This window comes from Hemiscyllium ocellatum, chromosome 13, assembly GCF_020745735.1.
Source record: "Hemiscyllium ocellatum isolate sHemOce1 chromosome 13, sHemOce1.pat.X.cur, whole genome shotgun sequence".
Taxonomy (NCBI): Eukaryota; Metazoa; Chordata; class Chondrichthyes; order Orectolobiformes; family Hemiscylliidae; genus Hemiscyllium; species Hemiscyllium ocellatum.
This window is the reverse complement of record NC_083413.1, coordinates 19434336-19446025: the sequence shown is the minus strand read 5'-3', so window position 1 is coordinate 19446025 and position 11690 is coordinate 19434336. Positions and strand designations below refer to the sequence as shown.

General features: G+C 40.5%; 1 pseudogene; it reads right to left on the bottom strand.

Annotated features, from left to right (window-relative positions):
* Window positions 1-3506: 3506 nt before the first annotated feature.
* LOC132821693 (extracellular calcium-sensing receptor-like) lies at window positions 3507-10163 on the bottom strand (annotated as a pseudogene).
* Between the last annotated feature and the right edge of the window lie 1527 nt (window positions 10164-11690).

The window sequence follows — 11690 nt, the reverse complement described above, 5'->3', positions numbered from 1 at the left end:
ACTTAGGATGGCATGGTGGGTCAGTGGTTAACACTGCTGCCTCACAGCACCAGAGACCTGGGTTCAATTCCTGCCGCGCGCAAATGTCTGTGTGGAGTTTGCACATTCTCCTCGTGAGTTTCTTCTGGATGCTTCCGTTTCCTCCCACAGTCCAAAGATGTGCAGGTTAGGTGAATTGGCCATGCTAAATTGCTCATTGTGTGGTGCATTAGTCAGGGGGGAATGGGTCTGGGTGGATTGCTCTTTGGAGGGTCAGTGTGGACTTGTTGGGCTGAAGGGCTTATTTCCAAACTGTAGGGAATCTAGAAAAAGCTTGGATTGTGAGAACTGGCCACACACCTACCATTTATTAACTGGGCTCTCTCCCAGACATTTTGGCTTGCCTGCCTTTACAACCTTTCTTTAAAGAAAAAAATCCAAGGACAAAATAACCTTGTTAAAGGAAAAGCATCATCACACATGCCTTTGGAATGAATCTTTTTCATCCATCTATTTACCACGTCTAATGGTGAAACTGACTGCCCCTGCTTCCCCACAGACTGAGCAGCATTATTGGTAAGTAAGTGCCACTTGTTTTCATTGGCAGATTGGTTTTAAATAGATCGATGGTTGACCTCCTGTGTTGATGGTTTGGAAGAGTGAGGGATATGCTGGGCCATGTGATTAAAGATTATGGTTGAATGCAATTCCTAGTTTGCTTGTGGCTAACAGCAATCCAGCTTGCTCAGCTTTCAACTGCTAGAACTCCTTTGAATTTAATCAATTGTTCTTTAAACTATGGCAAACAGTAAGAGTGGGTTAATTACATTTACAAGTAAATAAACCGTTGTTATCTAGAATAACTACTGTGCTCCTACACATGCCTCTTTGAAAGAGCGAGAGACAAGTTGCTCAAATTCCCTGCTTATTGCTCAGGGACATGCATTTGCTTTTCCAGAATTTATCTAACTTTATTTTTGACAGTTACTACTGGGTCAATGTCCACTGCCTTTGTAGGTACTTCATTCTGTTTAAACTTCTAAACCGTAGAGTCATGGAGATGAACAGCATTAAAACAGACTCTTCAGTCTGACTTGTCCATGCTGACTAGATATCCTAAATTAATCTTGCCCTATTTGCCAACAGTTGGCCCACATTGCTCTAAACCCGCTCTATTCATGTACCCATCCAGATGCCTTTTTAATGATATAATTATGCCAGCCTCCATCACTTTCTGTGGCAGCTCATTCCATACATGCACCATCCTCTGCATCACAAAGTTGTCTCTCAAGTCTGTTTTAAATCTTTCCCCTCTCCTCTCAAACCTATCCCTCCAGTTTTGGACTCTCGCATGCCAGAGAAGCAATATACTGTATGTTTATAAAATCATGCCCATCATGATTTTATAAACCTCAATAAGGTCATCCCTCAGCCTTCCTTACTTCAGAGAAATAGACCCAACCTATTCAGCCTCTCCATATAGCTCAAACCCTGCAACACTGGCAATATCCTTGTAAATCTTTCTGAATCTGTTCAAGTTTCACAACATCTTTTCCACAGCAGGAAGACCAGAATTGCATACAGTATTCCAAAAGTGGCCTAGCTGATGTCCTGTGCAGCTGCAACATGACCTCCTGACTCCTATACTCAATGCACTGACCAATAAAGGAAAATATACCCCATGCTGCCTTCACTATTTGAGCTACCTGTCATTCCACTTTCAAGGAACTGTGAACCTGCACTCCAAAGTCTCTTTGTTCAGCTACACTCCCTCAGGACCTTACTATCAAATGTATAAGTCCTGCCCTGACCTGCCTTTTCAAAATGCAGAACCTCACATTTATGTAAATTATGCTTCTTCTGCCGGTCCTCAGCTGATTGACCCCTCTGATGAAGATCCTGTTATACTCTGAGGTAACCTTTTTCGCTGTCCACTACACCTCCAACTTTGGTGTCATCTGCAAACTTACAAACTATACCTCCTATGTTCCCATGCGTATCATTTATATAAAGGAAGAAAGGCAGTGGATCAATCACTGATTCTTGTGGCACTCCATTGGTCACCTGCCTCTAAAGTGAGAAGGAACCCTCCCCCACCAAACTGTCTTCTACCTTCGAGTCAGTTCTGGATCCAAATGGTTAGTTTTCCCTGTATTCCATATGATCTAACCTCACTGACCAGTCTACCTTGAGGAATCTTGTTGAATGCCTTAATGAAGTCCATATGGATGACATCCATCACTCTGCCCTCATCAATCCTTTTTGTTACTTCTTCAAAAAACTCAATCAAGTTAGTGAGACACAATTTGCCATGCACAAAAGCATCCCTAAACAGTCCTTGCCTTTTGAAATACATGTAAATCCTCTCCCTCAGATTCCCTCCAACAATATGCCCACCACTGACATCAGGCTCCCAGATCTATAGTTTCCTGGCGTTTCCTTACTACCTTTCTTAAATAGTAGCAACACATTAGCCAACCTGTAATCTTCTGACACCTTACCTGTGGCTATCAATGATATAAATATCTCAGTAAATGGCCTAGTAATTACTTCTCAACCTTCCAGTGGAGCTCTAGGTTACATTGATCAGGTCTTGGGGATTTATCTACCTTTATGCATTTTAAGATGTCCAACACCTACTCCTCTTTAATAAGAAATATTTTTCATGATGTCGCTACTTATTTCCCAATGTTTTATATTTTCAATATCTTTCTCCAGTAAACACCAATGCAAAATACTCATTTAGTTTCTCCCCTACCTCCTGCAGTTTACACATAAGCAACCTTGCTGATCTTTACTGAATTCTATTCTCTCCCTAGTTACCCTTTTGTCCTTAATATATTTATAAAGTCGTTTTGGATTCTCTTTAACCCTATTTGCCAAAGATATCTCATATTTCCAATTTGCCCTCCTGATTTCCCTCCTATGTATACTTCCACTGCCTTTATACTCTTTGAAGAATTCACTCGATCTCTGCTGTTTATTGCTGACATATGCTTCCTTCTTTTTCTTGAACAAAACCTCGATTTCTCTAGTTATCTAGTATTCCCCAAACCTACCAGTCATGCCTTTCAACATATCAGGAGCATACTGTTCCTGGACTCTCATTATCTCATTTTTGAAGGCTTCCCATTTTCCAGTCATTCCTTTACCTGGAAACATCCACCCCCAATCAACTTTTGAAAGTTCTGGCCTAATACTGTTAAAATTAGTCTTCCTCCACTTTAGGACTTTACCTTTTAGATCAGGTCTATCCTTTCACTATTTTAAAACAACAATATTTCATTCCCCAAAGCAAATATTTTTCAGAACACCATAAAAGTGGAAACAGATGAGCAAATGTTCATTGGATACTAACAGACGAACATAAATCCCCTCCTAGTCACGCATTGAAACTACTTTTGAATGTTGTTCAGTTATAGTCATTACTTATATTAATTTTGAAATGTGAGCTCAGAACATCTAACAATTAAAGCAGAAGGATTATTCTTATATGGCCTAATGTTTATGAAACATCTTCAGGGCTTTTAAGAGGACACTCTCCCCATCAAATGCTTCCTAGTATTTTCCTCTGGTTTCAGCAAGATTGCATAGCATTTAGGAGCAAAAATGCAGAAAAGTAAACCAAAGCTAGATGCCAAAATAGCAAACACTTCTAAGGTGACAGTAAACTTCCCAGGGGAACTGATATAAGCTGGAATGAATGAAATCCAAACAGCACAGAATATAAGCATACTAAATGTGATGTGTTTAGCCTCATTGAGAGCATCTGGCAAATTTCGAGCTAGAAATGCAACAACAAAACAAACAGCTGACAGACAACCTATGTAACTGAGGACCCAATAAAATGCTACTTCAGAGCCCACGTCACATTCCAGGATGATTAGCTCTTTGGCATATTTTATGTTTTGGGCAAGAAAGGGCGTCGATATAATTAGCCAAACCAAGCAGGTGAAGCATTACGCCAGGGTAAGACAACACACAGTTAGACGCTGTTGCACGGGACCAAACCATTTGGCTACATTATTGCTAGGAAGTTTTGCTTGAAAGGCCATTACCACCACAACCTTTTTCCCCAAAACGCAGAGGACAAAAATAATATCAAACATTGTGTGGCTTAATGCACAGGACCACCCAGATGGTTTGGCGATGAATGTAAGAGAGCACAAGAAACATAGCGTCAATGCTAAGAGGAGGAAACTGAGCTCCGAATTATTGGCTTTCACGACTGGAGTACCTCTATAAAATACAAATATGATGCCAACTGTCACAGTTGCTAAAGCTCCAACCAACGCGAGTGTGGTCAAAATGACTCCCATGGTGTCACCAAATGAAAGATAATCAACTTTCTTCGCTATGCACTGGTCTTGTTGAGAGTTGGGCCAGGAATCGCTGGGACTTTTTATGCAATTAATTGAATCTTGGAGATCAAAACAGCACTTAGATTTAAGGAAACAGACATTTCTTTTAAAAAATTCATTCAAAGCTTCAGCCAGCAGTTATTAGCTTTAAACTGATGGGCTCCCTAAACCACTTCAGATGGCAGTGAAGTGTGAATAACGTTGCTGTGGGTTTGGAGTCCCGTGTAGACCAGACCAGGTAAGGAATGGCAGTTTCCTTCCCTGAAAGCAAATCAGCGAGGCATCTTCGACCTAACAATTATGGTTAACATTACACTCTCAATTTCAGAGCTTGTTCTTTTATTGCATTCAAATTCTAACATGTGTCATGACAGGGTTCCCAGGTCAAATACCTGGGTGTCTGGATTAATAGTCAAGAGTGTGTTCCTGGAAAAGGCACAGCAGGTCTGGCAGCACCAAAGGAGCAGGAAAATCGATGTTTCGGGCATAAGCCCTTCATCAGGTATGAGGTTTATGATGAAGGTCTTATGCCCGAAACATCAATTCGCCTGCTCCTTTGATGCTGCCTGATCTGCTGTGCTTTTCCAGCACCACATTCTCGACGCTGATCTCCCGGATCTCCAGTCCTCACGTTTTCCTGTCTGGGTTCATAGTCTAGTGCTAATACCACTGGGCTAACACCTTCCCTTGTTTAAAAACATACAGCAAAACAGTTCGTTTATGTCTGCACTCACCTGTGATGTTACTAATCTCTCCTTCGGCACACTGTCTGCAATCAAAACAGCAAATCGGCTGGCTTTTGCGTGCAGCTTTCCTTGTCCCATTTGGGCAGTTCTCGGAGCACGAGGGATCTTTTAGAAAATTATGCGATGATAAACCAATTAATTTTCTGTAATATTGCATTCAGTTTCGAGATTCTCTATGCAATTGAACAAATAACCCTTTTGAAAATTTTATCACAACTGCAATTTCTGAAATTCTTAACATATTTGATGTAGACTTTCCCTTGTAATTGCTTGGCTGAGCGATAAGGTCACCAGCTGGTAATGAAGTGGCAGTCCTTTTTGAATCTCTCCCAGTTTTGGTTCTATTGAAGTCACTCATTTTACAACATTGGTATCAAACTCCATGCCAATGACTCTGGTATATCTTTCAATCTCTTTGTCTGAAATGCTGCTATTCAGGGTGCATTCTATTCTGATTCATCGTTCATATCCCAAAATATTCTAGTTAACAATTCTCAGTACAGACTCTCATCGACCCATTCATTGCACTGATCTTTCCACGTCATTTATACAATCTTTAAGGTGTATAAGTTAATATTGGCTTCAGAGGAACTGAAGATCATCCATAAAGAAAAATGGGCCCCAAATCGCTATTGACAATTTTATACTTACCCTCCCAATTTATGTTTCCTTCCAGTTTGCCTGACTGTTTACCCTCTTATTGTTGGGTGTGCACCTATTTTTGCTCCTGCCCTGCGCTTTTTCCCTGCCTTGGACATAAAAGTTACCGTATTGGCCGAGTGAATATATGTAAATGAACAGTATTGTTATATGTGTGCGCGTAAGGGAAGCAGAGATTTCTATTTAGTAATTACATGCCAATAACTTGGAACTGTTTATCTGCAGCAAGAGACAACTTACAAAAGTGGTCATTTTTTTTGTTAAGTAAGGAGATTGGTCAGTATTATCACTCAATCTGTCTAAAAGTCAAGTATATTGGGGAATCTTTTGTCTACTTTTAAAATCTTTATTTTTTGTGATACCTCCAGGAACAGCGTGGCTTTATTTCCAGCAATCTTTCCCAGCGAGGTGTGACTCAATTTGGAAGCAACACTCAAGAGCACTTATTTCATATAAAGGAAGATACAGATCTGGAAGTCTTTCCTCAAAATGCTGTTGATGGTGGCACTATTTACATATTCAATATTGAAAAACAGTTTTATTTTGTTGAGTAATTAGATTTCCAGTAAAGTGGAGCTAAAGCGAATGATTGGAATTGAAGTTTATAAGAATGAGGGGGACCTCATTAAAACCTATGTGATTGTAACCAGATTATACAGGGTGAACGCAAGAATGATGTCCTCAATGACTGCAGAATTCAGAACCAGAAGTCACAATTCAAGGATACGGTATAGGCCATTTGGGACTGAGATGATTTTCTTCACTCAGACAGTGAGAAGCTGATGGAAGACTCTGCCACAGGAAGTAATTGAGGAAAAAACCTTCAATGTTTTCAAGGAGATAGATGTAGTTAAACCAAAAAAAAGCTGTGGATGCTGGAAATCTGAAACAAATCAGAAATTGCTGGAGAAACTCACAAGTCTGGCAACATCTGTGAAGAGAAAGCAAAGTTAACGTTTTGACTCCAGTGACCCTTCTGCAGAATTATTATTAAATATCATTCTACGGGCTAAAGTGGAAATATGGCATGGAGCTGAATGATCAGCCAGGGGCATATTGAATGGCTTAACAGGCTGAAATAGCATTTCCTATTTTCTATGTTTCTACATTAGCCAAGGTCTGTTTGAATGGTGGGTGAGGTAGGAGGAGTTGAAGAGACTCTTCGTGCTTCAAATCCACGTGATATGCACAGAAGGACAGGGCAGATCTAATTAATTCCTCACGCCTCATTACCACTTAAAACTTTACAATTTCAATGTCAAAATAGCAGCTACATATTCATAAATCACCTTCCCCTGAGCGCTGCTCCAAACAATGGATTCTTCATTTATCACGACTTGTTCTCCTGGAGGCGCGAACTCGTCGTAGCTTCCCACCTTCCGAACAACCTTCCCGATTCCCATCCTTCAGCTGCCAGTTTACCATATCATACGTTGCTACCGAGTCCCCATTTTCGTCGAAATTTACCCTTTTCCCAACTTTCGTTGTGAAGTTCACTGTTTGCTGCATATAATGCAAAAGCTTCGGGAAGAGACAGCAAAGTCTGTCAGAGTCAACGCGTTGTGCGGCGTGATAATTTTCAACACAATATTTCCGAATCATTTACAATGAGTTGGTTACTTGTTCCACCTACCTGCCATGGCTGAAACTTGGGAAATCTTGCACACGATTTATTGACAAATGGCCCCTTGCCATTTTTTACAAGAAAGCATGTCGGGAAGGGCGTGGGCTATACAATAAGTAGCTTCATAAACTTTATTTGTGACTCTCAGTTGAGATATATCTGTGTAGGCGTTAGCCATCGTGTGAAGATGCTCTCTCCCAGTGCATTGATCACTCTGATTCCAAACCGTTTGTTTATTGTGTTGTTTTCTGTCATTTTCAAGATGCAGCCGAAGGTTTTTTCCCCCAGAACTCTTGCACGATCACATTCCCAGGATAGACATTCGGATGAAGGCGCATCAACAAGTTTTTGGATCCGGGAATGTTCACACTCGGGATGGCAACCCCACTAGCGCCGGTAACAAACCTCCTGTGTTCATCTGGCGGGAGAAGCGAGGTTGTAATCCAGGCCTCACTCCCCACCCATTGTATACCAGATATATTCTGTCGGGCGATTTCTTCCAGTAAAGCAGCCATATCCCCCTGAGCGAGAAACGCCACCACATCTTTCGCCGTAGATGCCTGTATCACACGGACAAGATGAAGTAACCTTTCTTTCGAACGTGTCCTGTAAAAGGACTCGGAGAATGCAATACAAACTCCCATTTGCTGAACGATCTCCGTGAACGCCTGCATTCCAAAATTTCCGGAATCGTTGTCGCTTTTCACCGTTCCAATCCAAGTCCATCCAAAGCGTTTGACCAGTTGGGCTAAAGCTTTAGCCTGAAAGTAATCACTTGGTATCGTTCTGAAAAACGAAGGGAATTCTCTCCTGTTGCTCGGACAGGCGCAAGTGGAGAAATAACTCACCTGCGATTTAAAGTAAAACACTTTTGGAAACATGGAAAAGAAAACAAGGGAATTAAATCATATCTTGGCGGGAATAATAAATAATTTTAAAAATGCTTGCTTTTATATAACGGACTTTGAGAAATCCCAATATGCTTCCCAGCCATGAAAGTACTGCTGGACTGTGGTGATTGCGCTAACATAAGAGAAGTGGGAGCTCGATTTGCCAAGAAGTTTTATCAGATAATTAGTTTAGTTTAGTTTCTCCTGGACTATGGGTGTCACTCACAAACCCCCTCAAATTATCTTTGAAAAAGTAGTGTTGAGCCACTTTCTGGACTTATTACATTCCTCCTAGTGCAGGTACCTAATTTTGGAAAGACAGTCCAGGGTTTTGAATGGTGAAGGAATGACAATACAGTTCCCAGTCAGGAAATGTGAGACTTAAGGGGGAACTTGCGACTGCTGGTGTTACTATGTGTCTGCTGCCCTTGTCCTTTTATGTCATAGACTCAGTGGTTTCGATAAGTGCAGTGGAAGGTTGTTTTCACGGGCTACTGCACTGTATCCTGGACACGTTGCATTGTTCATCAGGAATGGAGGTCATGCATGTTTTAAGTTACTGGGTAGGATGCTGATGAAGCTTCATCCTGAATGATGACAAACTTATTGTGTGTGGTTAGAACGACACATATTCAAGTCAGTGTAGAGTATTCTTAAATTGTGCTTTTGAATGATGGAAGGGCATTGGGGAGTCAGAATGTGAACTACTCATCTCAGAATTCCCAGCCTGTGACACGCTGTTGTATCTACATTGTCGAAATACCTTATGAAGTTTAATTCCTGGTTAATGCCGATGCCCTGGATACTGAATGATTCAGCAATAGTATCACAACTGAATGACAATCGGTGATAGTTAGATTCAATTTTGCTGGAAATGTTTATTTTCCAGGACTTGCCACTTATTGCCTAAGTCTGGATGTTGTCCAGGTCTGGTGCATTTGGACATGGACTGTTTAGTATCTGAGAAGGTGCTGCAATCCTCAAACAACATCCTCACTTCTCACCATCTCATGTAGAAAGGTCATTAGTGAAGTAACTGATTGTGATGCTATTGATGCTCTGACCATTTTAACCTGGTCAGAGTAAGATCCTCATGCTCCATTTTGAAATTGTGTTATATTTTAATAAAACTAAATTATTCATTTGTAAATAATATTTTATTACAACTAGATTATTCAGTTACAAATAAACTAATACCCAATATGCACGCCAATATTTACCTGTCAACTTGGCTATACAAAATTATAGAAGCAAATTCTAAATTTGCATGAATGTACTGTGCAAGTAAATTCTCTTATAATTAATTACCTTTCAATGAATCTACTCGCTTAAAGAGATAGTACCTACAGTCCTCTGTACAAATAGTTGATGAATTAAACATTCTTGTAATGATGGTACAGGTAATAACTGTAGGTGGGAACACATCATTTGTAATATTTCACACAGAACTCTGTAACAAAAAAACATGGAAAACATAAACTCTCCTTTCTTCAGCTGGGAAGAAGCAATAACATTGAGTCATGTTGAAGCCTGTGTTTTATGGTCTGTTTGATGTCATTCAATGACTACGATGCCCACCAAGTGTTTAAAGATATTTACCGATGTGACCATTTAAAAAAATCTCATATTCATGTGATAAAGGTCTTACCATAGGAATCCTGAAAGGACTGATTGATGCTGCAACTGCTAAAGATTGCGATGATCCTGATTCAGCAACCATACCAGAAACCAAGGGCTGTTGACACAACTGGTTCGAAGATGTTGATTCCCCACTATTTATCAACTCAAAAGCAGCTTTTACAGAAAATTGAAGCAGATTACATGAATCATAAATCCTGTATCCCAGTGTAAGATCTGGAATTAGATCTGGATTCTTGTTTATTTCCTCTATAGCAAAAATCATTGCCTGTATGAAATGCAATGCCCAAAATATAAAACTGTAGGATAGAACTACATGCAGATTAGGGCTAATGTGAATACATTTCTGAGCATTGTTTGTGTATTTATTAGCACTCATACTAACTTAATGAATAATGATAGTCTGGTTTTGGAACTGGGAGATTAAGCAAGAATAAAATACTACTGTAGTGTTGAAAGTGTGGTGTGTTCAATGAGATAAATTCTGAACAAAAGCAGAAAGTGCTGGAGAAATTCAGCAGGGTCTGGCAGCACCTGTGGACAGAGAAACAGAAAGTTAACATTTTAAATCCAATATGACTCTTCTCAGAATTATTCCATTCCAGTATTTGCAGTATTTTGCTTTAATTTGAGATATACTCTGAATGAATAGTGTACCATCCAAGTTCCATTCTTTTACACCGATCTTTCTTTGGACCAGATCTTTCATGAAGTTAATAGGCCATTCATCTTCATGACATTTCATTCTAAGTCCCTCGAAAACCCAAGTATGCCAGCTCCACAATCCTCATGTCAAAAGGAGAATTTTTGATCAGCATAGATGGTCAGAGACTAAAACTTGATCCCAATTCAAGATGTTTGTGAATGACCCTAGAGAGGCTTTGTCTTTTATGGAGCCTCTGAAGAAAACAGCAGGTGAAGATCAAATAGTCTAAACCTGTTGGGTCTAGGTGGGACACAACTGCTACAGTACTCCAGAACTCAGCACTTGACATATCATATTTTGCAACAAAGTACTGTGCGTGGGTCATCACAAACATATCCTGATGATACTCAACTCAATGTCACAATGCACATCATAATTGGAGCCCTCCTCTCAACACTCCTCCCTGGCTGCCTGTTCTCTTTTCAATCCCTCACATCCACCAGCCCATCAGCTTAATGAAGTCATTTTTGCTGCATTCTTGACTGGCCCCATGAAGACCTGTTCAAATCACCTCTGCCCACCTTCCACCCGGATGTCCCTGACAGAGCAACCTTCCTCAGTAACAGACTTCCATTGGATCAAAGAAAGGTCAAAACCAACATAACACTCGCAACAAAAACAGAAGTTGCTGGAAATGCTCAGCATGTCTGGTAGCACTTGTGAAGAGAAATCAAAGTTAACATTTTGGGTCTGGTGACCCTTCCTCAGAACATGTCCTGAAACATTAACTTAGATTTCTCTTCCCAGATGGTGCCAGACCTGCTCAGCTTTTCCAACAACTTCTGTTTTTGTTTCTGATCCACTGCATTAGCAGTTCTTTCGGTTTTCATTTAGTAGATCACTGGCAAGTTCCTTGTGACAAAATCCACCTGGGAAGTGGCAGGCGTTGAACTACAACAGTGAGGGGTCCTTATTAAACAGGTTCCATCTGTGTGGGATCCCTCCACAGCCAACCTTCACCGCTTCTGTATTTGCTAAGACTTATAAACAATGTTGCCTTGAGGTGTATCTCTTCTGGAGCTTAAATAGCGACTGATCATTTTAGAAAGTCACTGAGGAGGTGGTCGCTTGGCTCTGGGATGTGCA